This window comes from Sapajus apella, unplaced genomic scaffold (genome assembly GCF_009761245.1).
Source record: "Sapajus apella isolate SASKATOON/1434 unplaced genomic scaffold, GSC_monkey_1.0 scaffold26, whole genome shotgun sequence".
NCBI classification, from domain to species: Eukaryota; Metazoa; Chordata; class Mammalia; order Primates; family Cebidae; genus Sapajus; species Sapajus apella.
This window is the reverse complement of record NW_022436966.1, coordinates 15,290,807-15,304,517: the sequence shown is the minus strand read 5'-3', so window position 1 is coordinate 15,304,517 and position 13,711 is coordinate 15,290,807.

The window sequence follows — 13,711 nt, the reverse complement described above, 5'->3', positions numbered from 1 at the left end:
GCTAATCAGTTCTGTTCACCATACCTGCAAAGCATGCTGAGAAATATATTTCAAATTCTTGTCATGCTATTCACTTTTCTTGAAATATCTTTCCTACAACCTAGTCCTCTTCATGGATTCAAATGGAATGAAAAAAACAGCTCTTTAAGCTTCTGCTCAACATTGGCCTCATCATTTCTACTTATACTTCATTGTTAAAAGCTAGTCACATGGACCAGGATGTATTCTCCTCAACAAGAAAGGACTGCAAGCCTCTTGGCAATAGGCAGGAATGTCTAATTGTCTCACATGTGAAGAGAGAATAAATATTTGAGAATTAATAAGAAGTCTGTCAGAGAAACAAGACTATGGTTAGGAAATGTAGAGAACATAGAAAACTGGCTCTTCTTTTTCAATCACTATCACAATTCACACTTCTCATCTTCAATATGTATTTTCTTCCCTTTTTCTACACATAGAATACACTCAATGCCTCAATGCCTCTCCAAGGAAGGCATTTCATGAAATCCTTCATCTTCCTCAAAGTCCAGGAGTTCCAGGGTTATGTAACAATCTCTGCATCTGGTCTAGACGTGGTTTTTCTTCATTGGGAGACCTTTGTAATGGAAGAAAATGAAAACCTTTATCATTTAAACCCTAGTACCCACATCATGCCCAAGAATAGAAATAGGAATGGGATAACAAGACAAGGATGCCAGAAGAGACTAGAAGTCCAAGATCACGGTGTCACCACTCTCACCACTCCTATTCAGCATAGTAATAATTAGGAAGTCATAGAAAGATTAATCAGGCAAGAAAAAAATAAAGGCATACAAAAAGGAAAAGAAGAAGTCAGACCATCTCTCTTCGCTTATGATATAATTCTATACTTAGAAAAATCCACAGATTCAGCCAAAAGGCTACTAGAACGGATAAACAACTTCAGTAAAGTTTTAGGATATACAATCAATGTGCCAAAATCTAGCATATCTATACACTGGTAATATTTAAGCTGAGAGTCAATCAAAAACACAATCCCATTTACAACAGCCACAAATAAAATAAAATATCTGAGAATACAGCCAACCAAGGAGGTAAAAGATCTCTGTGAGGAGAACTACAAAACACTGCTGAAAAACATCAGAGATTACATAAAGGAAAAAACATTTCATGCTTATAAATTGGAAGAACAAATATCATTAAAATGACCATACTACCCAAAGCAATTTATAGATTCAATGTTATTCATATTAAACTTCCAATGTCATTTTTCACAGAATTACAGAAAAGCTATTCTAAAATTCACATGGAACCAAAAAGAGCCCAAATAGCCAATGCAATCCTAAGCAAAAAGAACAAAGCCAGAGGCATCACACTGTCCCGCTTCAAACTGTACTATAAGACTACAGTAACTAAAACAGCATGGTACTGATATAGAAACAGACACATAGACCAATGGAATGAATTACAGAACCCAGAAATAAAGCTTCACATCTACCACTATATGATCATCAACAAAGCTGACAAAAGCAAGCAATGGAAAAAGGACTCTATTCAATAAATGGTGCTGTGATAATTGGCTAGCCATATGCAGAAATGAAACTGGACCCCTTCCTTTCACCATATACAAAAATCAACTCAAGATGGATTAAAGATTTAAATATAAGACCTCGAGCTATAAAAGTCCTGAAAGAAAACCTAGCACATATCCTTCTTGACACTGGCCTTGACAAAGAATATTTGGTTAAGTCCCCAAAGCCAATTACAAGAAAAACAAAAATTGAAAAGTAGGACCTAATTTAATTAAAGAGGTACTACACAGCAAATCAACTATCAACAGAGTAAACAGACAACCTACAGAATGAAAGAAAATATTCACAAACTAGGCATCCAAAAAACAAGGCCTAATATCCAGAATCTATAAAGAAGTTAAACAAATCAACAAGGAAAAACTCTGTTAAAAAATGAACAAAAAACATAAAGAGACACTTTTCAAAGAAAGATATACAAATGGCCAAAAAACATGAAAAAATGCTTAACATCACTAGTCATTAGAGAAATCAAAATCAAAATCACAGTGAGATACAATCTCACTCCAGTCAGAATGATTATTATTAAAAAGTCAAAAAATAACAGATGCAGGAAGGGCTGTGGATAAAAGGGAAGGTTTATGCACTGTTGGTGGGAATGTAAATGAGTTTAGCCACTGTAGAAAGCAGTATGAAGATTTCTCAAAGAACAAAAACAGAGCTACTATTCAACTCAGCAATCTCATTACCAGATATATAACCAAAGGAAAAGAAATTGTTCTACTGAAAAGACACATGCACTCATATGTTCATTGCAGCACTATTCACAATAGCAAAGACATGGAATTAACCTGGGTGCCCAACATGCATGGATTGGATGAAGAAAATGTGGTACATTTACGCCATTGAATACTACGTAGCTATAAAAAAGAATGAAGTCATGTCCAATGCAGCAACACAGATGTAACTGGAGGCTATTATCCTAAGCAAATTATCTCAGGAAGAGAAAATATGGTTCTATGCATTCAATGGTTAGTTCCTATTCATAAATGACTACATAGAATACACATAGGCATAAAGACTGGAACAATAGACAACAGAGGCTACCAGATGGGTGAGGGAGAGAGGGAAGTATGAGTTGAAAAAGTACCTGCTAGGTACTATTCTCACCACCTAGGTGATGGGATACACACCCCAAACACAGAATTATGTAACATACCCAAATATTGATAACAAACCTGCATATGCACCCTCTGAATCTCAAATAAAATTTGAAGTTATTTTTTAATGAAAAAAATGGAAGCATGTTGTATTGATTTGCAAGGGCTGACCACAAAATGCCACAGACTAAGTGGCTTAAATAACAGAAACGTACTTCTTGCAGTTGTAAAGACTAGAAGTCCAAGACAGTATCACGATGTCAGCCATTTGGTTTCTTTGGATGGCCTCTATCCTTAGCTTGCAGAGGGCCACCTTTCACTATTTTCATGGTTTTCTCTGCTCACTCATGTCTTGTTTCTCTCAGTATGTCCTAATTTTTCTCTTCTTATAAGGACACTTGTCAGATTGTATTAGAGCCCTCCCTAACAGGCTCATTTTAACTTAATCACCCTTTTAAAGGCCTTATACCCAAACACTGTCATGTTTTGAATACCAGAGATTAGGGCTTGAATATATGAATTTTGAGAGGACACCATTCTGTCTGTAACAAATGGAAAAAGTGCAGTAGTCACTGGTCTAAAGGCCTTCTACCCTGGTGGTGAGGAGTTTCCTTGATCAAACTCTAATTCTTTCTAAAAGAAGATCCTTTACCCATTGTTTTTTGTGGCCTCTGAGAAGGTTCTTCATTTTTCTTTTCTGCAGGGCCCAGAGGATCTCCTTGGTGGCTGCACAATTTTCCAATCCACATTTTGCTTCTGTAAGATATGAGCCCATAATTGTTTTAAATTTCAAATCATTTTTTAAAATATATATGAAGTCATTATTTTATTGCCAATACACTTCCCTTAAGAATTTACTAGACTTAGAATCTATTTATATCCAGTTACATGTGCCTGCCAGTTTTTACATCCAAACTTAATTTCAAAATACTATTCTCAGATGTACTTTGTCATCCCTCTAGCTTTCTCTTTCTCTCCACCCTACCTTCTCTCTCTGTGATAGACTTCTAAGAGAAGATTACCACCTACTGGTGTACAGGTCCTTGACTGTGAGTGAATACAATAGATGTCATTACTGACGTAAAGTTATGTTATACATTAAATGTGAAGAAATTTGTGTCAATGTAATTACGATGTCTAATCAGTTTAATTTGAGTTAATCAAAAGGGAGATTAACCTGGTTAGATCTGACCTAATCAGTTGAGCCATTTGAAAGAAAGTCTATACATCAGACACTTGGAGTAGCATAGAATGTATCTTTACTGCTGGTCCTGAGGAAGCAAATTGCCATGAATTCAACAGATGTAAAAGAAATGAATTCTACTAATACTACATGAGCATGGTAGAGAGCTCCAAGCATAAGATGAGACCACAGCCCCAGCTGACACCTTGATCGCAGTTTTGTGAGACATTGAGCAAAGGATCAAGCTAAGCCATGGCCAGATGAAAAATAAATAAATATTTTTATTTTAACAGCATTATTGAGATGTAATTTATATACCATAAAGTTATATGTGCAGTTTAAGCCGGTAAGTTTGTAGTAATTAGTTGTAAGCAATAAAAAACCAATATACTCTCTTTCAATAAAATGACCCAGTTCTTTTGAGGCTTTTATATCTGAAAGGGAAGGCTCAAAGTTATTTTTATTTTTGCCTCTAGCTGGCAGCTTTTATTTGATCCTTATAATGTTTATTAACACCATTTCTTTCTGATTAGGTTCTAGAAGCAATAGGCTTTTCTAACCCAACAAAGCCCCACATTTCCAAACCCTTTATTTTCTTTTATTCCTGTTACAAACTGGGCAGATTTTTCCTGAACTAATCTAATTTTTATAATAACTTACTAGATACAGTCAATAGTAACTAAGATACACAACTGAGGTTTTCTTTTCGAATCCCTTCACTTGTAGCCGCCAGCTCAGTCAGGGCCTGCTTCCCAAGTTACTGCTGATGGCTATTTTATCAAATAATTTGTGGGTCACTGTAGAGCAAAAATTGCTATTGTTTTCCAGCCTCCAATATCTGCTTTCTCTTTGTCTGTTTCTCAAGCCTTGAAGCAATAGGAAATGTTTTACATTTTTGTGATGGTATTATACCACTTCTGCCAACTTCTACTCAATTTCTGAATTGGTCATGAAAATCGGAACCATCATGATACATTAGGAAAAGAGAGAGATGCAAGAGGCACACTAGATTTAACTGCCATGACCTAGAAGTGACACATACCACTTCCACTCATAGCCCATTTGATAGATCTAGTCACATGACTCCAGTCTAAATGGAAGGGAGACAGGGAAGTAGGAGACCAACCAGAGTATTTGATGATCACAATCTCTGCCCTAGGAGTGCTTAAACATACACATTTTATATACTTTTCTAGTTAATCAGTCTCATTGCTGAGTCCTTGTAAGAATTAGGAGGAAAAGGCTAGGGTTTTAGGAAAAAGAACCCAGAAGCAAACAGAGCAGAACCAAAGTACAAATAGGAGAAAAAGGAGAAAAGCCTAAGGGAAAGGGGAAAAACAAGAAAAGGTAGAGGATCAGCTTATTTGTATTTTGTTAAAGCCCATCGAGGCAATTTTTTTTTCCTTCAGGAATTGAATATCTCCATGTCTCCCAAATAGTTCCTGAAGTTAGTTTGTTTCCTTCTATGAACTGCAGAATTATTGAAAAATTCAAGACACGCTTCAATTGAGCACAGTGATACAAGGTTAATTTGATGTACCAGTATAAAGTTTTATAGATTCACCTAAGTGTACTGTTATACTTGTGAAGTATGAGATTGCATGCCACAGCTGTACAATAGCATTATAAGATAATATAAATAACTACAACTGAGATTTTTAAAATTTAAGCACAGTTATGATAAGTATCAACATTGAACTTTCAACAAATCATAAGGAATTTAACATTTGGACATTCAACAAATCACAAGGGGTTTAACATTTGGACACTTCTCTTTGGATGACACCAATTAAAACTCTCCTTTTCAGAATATGACTCACCTTAATAAATTCTCAGGTTCAGCAGATTGAATCTAAATAATCTAGAGGAACAAGGGGAAAAATTTATGAAATATAATATTTTTTCTCATTAAACAACTGAATGTAAATATTTAGATATTTATAATGACAGGTTTTTACTGATTTTTTTGATTTTTCATTCAGCATAGTATGGACAAAGTCTAAACGCTATTGCTTCACAGACTACAAATATTTTATTAAATTGAATGAGAGCATGCTTTGGTAAAAAAATATTATTATACTGCAATTCAGAATCACAAAGCTTTCATTGCAGAACTACCATTAAATGTGTGTATAGGCTGGACACAATGGCTCACATTTGTAATCTTTGCAGTATGAGAGGCCTAGGTTGGAGAACTGCTTGAACCCAGGAGTTTGAGACCAGCTTAGAAATCATAGGGAGACCTCATCACTACAAAAAAAAAAAAAAGAAAAAAATAGAATAAATTAACCAGGTGTGATGGTGCATGCATGTAGTTCCATCTCAGGAGGCTGAAGTGGGAGGATCACTGAAACCTGGGAAGCCAAAACTGCAGTGAGCCATGATTGCACCATTGCACTCCAGCCTGGATGACAAAGTGAGACCTTGTCTCAAAAAAAAAAAGTTATATATACTATAAACTCTAGCATTCCAGTATTTTACTTCACTTTCTCTGGTCCTGACTTCCCTTAATATTTAAGATTAAAATATCAGTACCTTGCAAGTCTTCCTGCTAAGGGTCTGAGAGTGTTTCTGTGATAGGCTCAATATTAGTCCCCTAAAGATGTCTATGCCTTAATCCCTGGAACCTATCATGTCACTTGCTATGTCAAAACAGACTTTGTAGATGTAATTATGTTTAGGAACCTTAAGATAAGGTGTGTATCCTGCATTATCTAAGGGAGGCTGATCAATTATATGTGCCCTTAGAAGTCCATGGACATTTCTCCAGCTAGAGAAGAAGCAGGTGAGATATAGCAAAAGAAGTCAAAAAGATTTTAGTTGCAAAAAAAAAAAAAAAATTGACCCATCATTGCTGAAGGAGATACAGCCAAGCAGGGGTTTTTGGCTAAACATGAGAAGGAATACAGGCAGCCTATACCAGCAAAGACTTCTATGACTGAAAAGAATTCTACCAACAACCTGAGTGACCTGGAAACAGATACTTCTCAGAACCTACGTGTAAGAGATCAGAGAGTCAACACCTGGATAGCAGCCTGCTCATGAAACTCAGGATAGAGAAATAATAATAGCCACTCCAGACATCCAACCTACAGAACTGTGAGGAAGATATGAGCATTGTTTTAAGTCGCCATATTTATGGATATTTATTATGATAGCAACAGGAAACTAAAGGATCTTCAAAAGCAATCTACCACACATAGGAATGTTTTTGAAATATCATGTGTGATCTAAAATGATAATATTAATTTTACATGAAACGTAACATAGAACTGTTGTTTGACTCCAAAATAATGTTTTAAATTCCTTATTAAAAACATTTATTGAATACTGTATCTTAGGATATAATGTTTCAAAAATACTTTAGCTTTGGGTAACCTAAGCACTCCCTGTAGCAGACAGGATGACAAAGCCAAGTTGAGAAATAAACACTTAGATGGTCTTCAAGGTCCCTTTTAGTGCTATCACTTTAATGCAATCACATGAAATTTAAAATAATATTGAAGATATTTATAAACTAAAAGACATAATATGGTCTACTTACAATGCAAAGGATATGACAAACAATAATTTCAGAATAATTCAGCAACCAAACAACAAAGGAATTTACATTATGCCCCACTTACAAGCAATGTTTTGCACTGTCAAATATTTTGGCCACATGGAGGTTATGTTTAGCCAGATTGTCTGATCTAAGATACAAACAGACCTTCACACGGCCCTCTTTCTCAGTCAACCTTGGAGTATTGTTTAATGTAAGATGGACTATCACTAATGTTGCTCCTGAATTACCAATTATAGAAATTTTGTTTTAATGTAATGTTAAATGAAAACTCAGCAATATGTAGGCTTATTAGCACCAAAATTATTCCATACTGGTTGCATCTGTAGCTATAACTATCCATCAACATCACAGGAGGAGAAAAGTTAGTATAAAATAGAAAGAAGCAACTTAAGTAAGGCATATAAATAGTGATTTGACAAAGTGATACAAGTTATTATAATGAATGATTTAAAATAGTAGTTCTTAATATATTTAAACCAACTTAAGAGAAGCAAAAGACCCTAAGGTCCGCTACTGACCTGTTTGCAATATCCAGATGAATAGGATTTGGTATTAACAAAGAAGTATTATTCTATAAGCAAGTATTAAGTAACTATTTTGAAAGAATATACATAAGTTTGCATTAGTAGGAGAGGAATAATTTATATCCAAAATCTAATACATGTATGTCTTAATATAGGTCTAAAATATTGTTGATTACAATATGCATCGCTACAAAATCTGGAGTTAACCAGACAATTTTCATCAAAACTCAGTCATTATAATAAAACTATATTTTATTATTAAGTAAATAAGAATAAAAAATCAGCTATTAGAAGCCATGAATAACTCAGGGTAACAGTCTCCTGTTATTTTTGGAAATTTCAACTTTTTATGAGTGTTTACATGCCACGAGAATTTGGAACAATTGCACATATTATGCAGCAAAAAGATTTCTTAGTATAATTCTGATTCACACCCTTAAGCACTATTAAAGTACAAATGTTAGTAACTTTACAGTTTACTAAATAAAAGATGGGACTTTGTACGTTTAAAGAGTCTTTAAGATTACATCATTGTCATTTACTACCAGAACAAGAGAAAGAAATTACATTTATTGATTTGGCTTCCCCCATTAAAAGAATCCTGATTATCAGCCAGTTGGTATTTCATAGGTCAAATTTGGGGATTCAGTATTTTAGAATATTCAAGAAGACATCAAACAATTAAAATTATGATAGGCTTGATAAAAACCAGAGAATTCTAAATTATATTCTAAAATCGAACACCAATACTTTCTGTTCAACCAAATTTATAAGCCTTCTGGATGTTTGCTAGCTTGCTACGGTAATGATATCAAAGGCAAGATTCATATGTATGTAATAGAAGTGAGAATGCATGACAGATTTAATCACTTCCAATTTACTATAACCTGGCTATACTGATCTATGAGCAGGAGGAAATTTGCAAATAATAGTGTCTGACCTTCAGGAAGAAGACTTCATGAACAGGAGAAGATATGCCAAAAAATTTTTTTGGGTCCTTCTGAATTATACTTCACTGGTGAGCACAAATCTACAAAATGATGAGGAAAAGTTCCCATAGTAAAAAATCTCAGTTATTTAAAGTAAATTCTTCAAAAATTTAATGTGTATCAGCAGCTTTCCAAAATTCATTACTTCATCAATGCCAGAGAACTGGCATTTAAGTAAACAAAGACAGATGGTCTAATATGCAAGTAACTACCACTAGAGTTAAAGAGGTTATTATTTTCTGAAAACCAAGTAGAAGTGGGTCTAGAAATTTTTTAAATGCAACTCTATAGAATGATTCCCTTCAGGACTATTAGTGGTTATGTAATACGTTGTCAGAGGGCACCAAAGACTTTTTTAAATTTACACATGCACATGCAAACACCCTGTGTATATAAAATCAATAACACAGATACTGTAGGAACATGTTTCATGGAATCATCTTAACCTGGCAAACTTATGAGTAATTTCCTGCCCTGATCTTTCCAACAGCCCAGCTTGACACATGACAGACCACTGGGAGTGGAAACTGCTTTCATTTGTTAATTACTCATCTCCTGGCTTACAGAGCTACCCAGAGAGTACTGTGAACAGTTTTCAATTTCTTCCTACATATAAATTATTTAAGTAACTCTTAGTTCAACACAGAGCCTACCAGAACAGGCAACAAATATATCTCAGGGTGCAAACATATCTATCACGAGTTGTATACCAGTTGCCTGACTCACACTTTCCTGTATAGCCCTGTATGTTGGTGGTCTAATAAAACTTTTCACTGGCATTGAGAGTCAAGTCAGGCCCTTCTATAATATTCAGATGAGATGGTCTCTAATTGTATCATTCTCCTAATATTCCTGTACACTTTTCCTTTTCTCTCTCTTTCTCTTCAGCAGTTTCTCCACATTTGGTATATTTTCCCATTCTGTTAAACCATATTTATAAAGAAGCTTTGCTGAGCCTCTAATTGGTCTCTCCTGAGAAATGTATTCTCAGAGAAATTCTGACCCATCACAAATTCATAATTCCAGTGTCCAAAGGAATGCTCAAATTAGGTCATAGGATTTAAGCTCCCAGAACTAGACTTAAAACAATAGCATTTATGCAAGGCTATTTTCTATTCAAAGCCCTATGCTCAAACTCTTTTCAAACTGACCAGGCTGATTTTGCTTACTTAATCTTGTGACAACTTGGTCAAATCTCTATCACTGAAATATTATGTAGGTAAAGATCTGGCATTAAGAAAGTCTGCCTTTCACTATACAGTACTTCTAATTAGCATTTTATTTCTGTCCTTATTAACTGTTGCCATATTTATTTAATTGACCACATCAGCATCTACTATGTGCAATACCATTTATAAGGCATTTGGGGGAAGGAAAGAAAGGCAAGTGTATTTAAATTTCCATTTCTGCTTATCTTCAGAGCTAAACAGTGGCCTCCAAGAAAATTTATAGTTGTATCTAGTTCTGCAGGCATGTACATTTAGTTCCTGATAATGACAGTTAATGCAAAGAAGCTTTTCTTGTTTCTGGTCCTTAGATGGCCTCTAGTTATGCCTTTCCAATGAATAAAATATCTTAACTCGTGGGTTTTAAATGCTGGTAAAAAAAAAATTTAATTGACACATTGATCAGAATAAGAAACATTCTTAGAGAGAAAGATTTGGAAAGGCCTCTAGTTATGTCTTTCAAATGAATAAAATATCTTAACTTGTGGGTTTTAAATGCTGGTAAAAAAAAAATTCAAGTGACACATTGATCAGAATAAGAAACATTCTTAGAGAGAAGGAAGATTTGGATACCATCTGTGTACTGGTAATAATGAAGCCCAAATAAGCTTTCTTGGTAAGGTGAGGATCGGAGAGAAATAGGAGAAAGCATAGTTGAGCCCCCAAAAAATAGCCATTAATGGGAAAAGAAGGCAGAGAGAACATGAAAAAGAGAAACAAAATGAATATTTTAAAAGGCCTGAGAAGCAAGAAATTATGGTATCATTGAAGTTAAGTGAAAAAGGGTAGCAAGGAAGAAAGGAAACCTGATGAAGTAAAATGCAGTGCAAAGTGCCACTAACGCGAAGCTAGAAAAAAGGCTGTGAATTTATCTAGAAGGAATCCATTGGTGACCTATTGAGAATAGTTTTAGTAGAGTAAAATTATGGAAGTAAAATGACAAAACATTAAGTTGGGAACAGGGGTGGGAGAGTGGCAGGAATAGATGCAGTTGATTTAAACAACACAATCAACAAATTGAAATTTCATAAGAAGAAAAGATTTGAAAATAGCACGAAAAATTGTAGAATCAACAACAATTTTCTGCAGAAACAGGATTCTGATAATGCTTAAAAGTTAAATTCAGGCATGTCCTGTTTTATTGCACTTCATTTTATTATGCTTTGCAGATATTATGTTTTTTACAAATTGAAGCGTTGTGGCAACCCTGCATCAAGAAAGTCTATCAGGGCCATTTTTCCAACAGTATGTGCTTACTCTCTGTATCACATTTTGTTGATTGTCACAATAGTTCAAACTTTTATTATCATTATGTTTGTTATGGTGAATCTGTGATCAGCAATCTTTTATGTCATTATTGTAGCTGTTTTGGGACAACATGAACCACGCCTATATAAGATGGCAAACTTAATTAATAAATGTTGTGTGTGTTCTTACTGCTCCACCAACTGGCCATTCTCCTATGTCTCTCTCCCTCCTTGGACGTCTCTGTTCCCCGAGACACAACAATATTGAAATTATGCCAACTATTAACCCTACAATGGCCTCTAAGCATTCAAGTGAAAGGAAGAGTTATATGTCTGTCACTTTAAATCAAAAACTAGAGATGATTAAGCTTAATAAGGAAGGCATGTCAAAAGCCTAGACAGATTCAAAGTGAGGCCTCTTGTACCAGTTAGCCAAGAAGTTAATGCAAAGAAAAAGTCCTTGAAATAAATTAAAAGTGCGATTCTAGTGAACATACAAGTGATAAGCATGTGAAACAGCCTTATTGCTGATAAGAAAGTTTGAGTGGTCTGGATAGAAAACCAAACCAAACACAGCATTCCCTTACCAAAGCCTAATCAAGAGCAAGACCTGAACACTCTTGAATTCTATGAATGTTGAGAGAGGTAAGGAAGCTGTAGAAGAAACATCTGAAGCTACAACAGGTTAGTTCATGAGATTTAAGTAAAGAAGCCTTCTCTATAACATAAAAGTGCTAGGTGAAGTAGCAAGTGCTGATGTGGAAGCTATAGCAAATTATCCAGATAAAGCTAACATTATTGCTATAGGCTGCTACACTAAACAATAAATTTTCATGTAGATAAAATAGCCTTCTATTGAAAAATGATGTCATCTAGGACTTCCATAGCTAAAGAGAAGGGGTCAATTCCTGGCTTCAAAACTTCAAAGTACAAGATGACTCTGGTTATGGACTAACACAGCTGATACAGCTAATGCTCGACTTACGACCACGATTGGCTCCAACAGACCGATCGTAACACGATTTGGTTGTAAGTTGAGTAGGCTATATGTACAGTACTGTGAAAAGTTGTTATAAAAATCTTTAAGTCATATTTTATCATAATTTTCTTTCATTATTGTTATATATCATAATTTTCTTTGTTCATTTTATGCCATTTTTATCATCTCTGCACCATTTTGTTTCTTATTTTTACATTCGTCAGGTTTAAGTAAACACTGCATTACCAGTACAACTGGTTTAATATTTGCAAAACATACAAAATTACAAAATACAGGTGCATACAAAAATACAAAATACAGGTGCAAAAAATACCATAGGTAACATTTTCCCAATTGCAAAACATATCAAAATATATAAACATGTACGAAACATTTTATTGCCGCTGGTGCTTGGCTGCGGATCGTTGATGTCGTCATCTGAGGCAGTAGTTGGGGTTACCAGAGTTGGTTTTTTCATAAACATGGTGAGCTTTGCCTGAATTGTATGTTTCTTTTTTTCTTCATAAATTTCACAATACGGACGAAACACATCGTGCGTCATCCGTTCAATCCTTGCAAATCGTTCGATGTTTGGGTCCATTGCTTTGAAATGTATAAGAAGTTTATTCAGCAAAGATAAGCCGTCTGATAATCCCTTAGTGGTGAACTTTCTTTCTGGCTCCTCCTACTGTTTCTCTGCTTCTGTTCTTTCTTATTCCGCCACTTTTTCTTCTTCCAGTTCGATTAGCTCTTCATTTGTAAGTTCTCTGGATTCTTTGTCTAGCAACCTTTCGACATCTTCCATTTCACATTCCAAAGAAAGGTATTTAGCGAGTTTTACTATTTTTTCCCGAATCATTTCAAGTTCATGTTCACTGTCAAATCCGTCAAAATCATTAACATAACGCTTAACACAATTTTTCCAGATGCCATTCATGCACTTTGTCGTCACAGCCTCCCAGGCGGTAGTGATATTCTTGATACACATCAAAATGTTATAGTGATTCCCAAAATCTTGCAATGTTAGTTCTGAGTCAGCATCTATAGCGGATATTGCTTGAGCGAAGGTGGTTCGGAGATAGTTGGCCTTTAATGTAGCAATCGAACCTTGGTCCATAGGCTGGATGAGTGGAGTCGTGTTTGGCGGAAGAAAAACAAATTTTACATCTGGATGGAGATTGCCTAGATGTGGTGGGTGTCCAGGCGCATTATCAAGTAGCAATAAAATCTTGAAAGGAATATCTTTCTCCAGACAATATTCTCAAACTTGAGGAATAAAACAGTTCATAAACCAGTCTTCAAACAATCCTTGTGTCATCCATGCTTTATG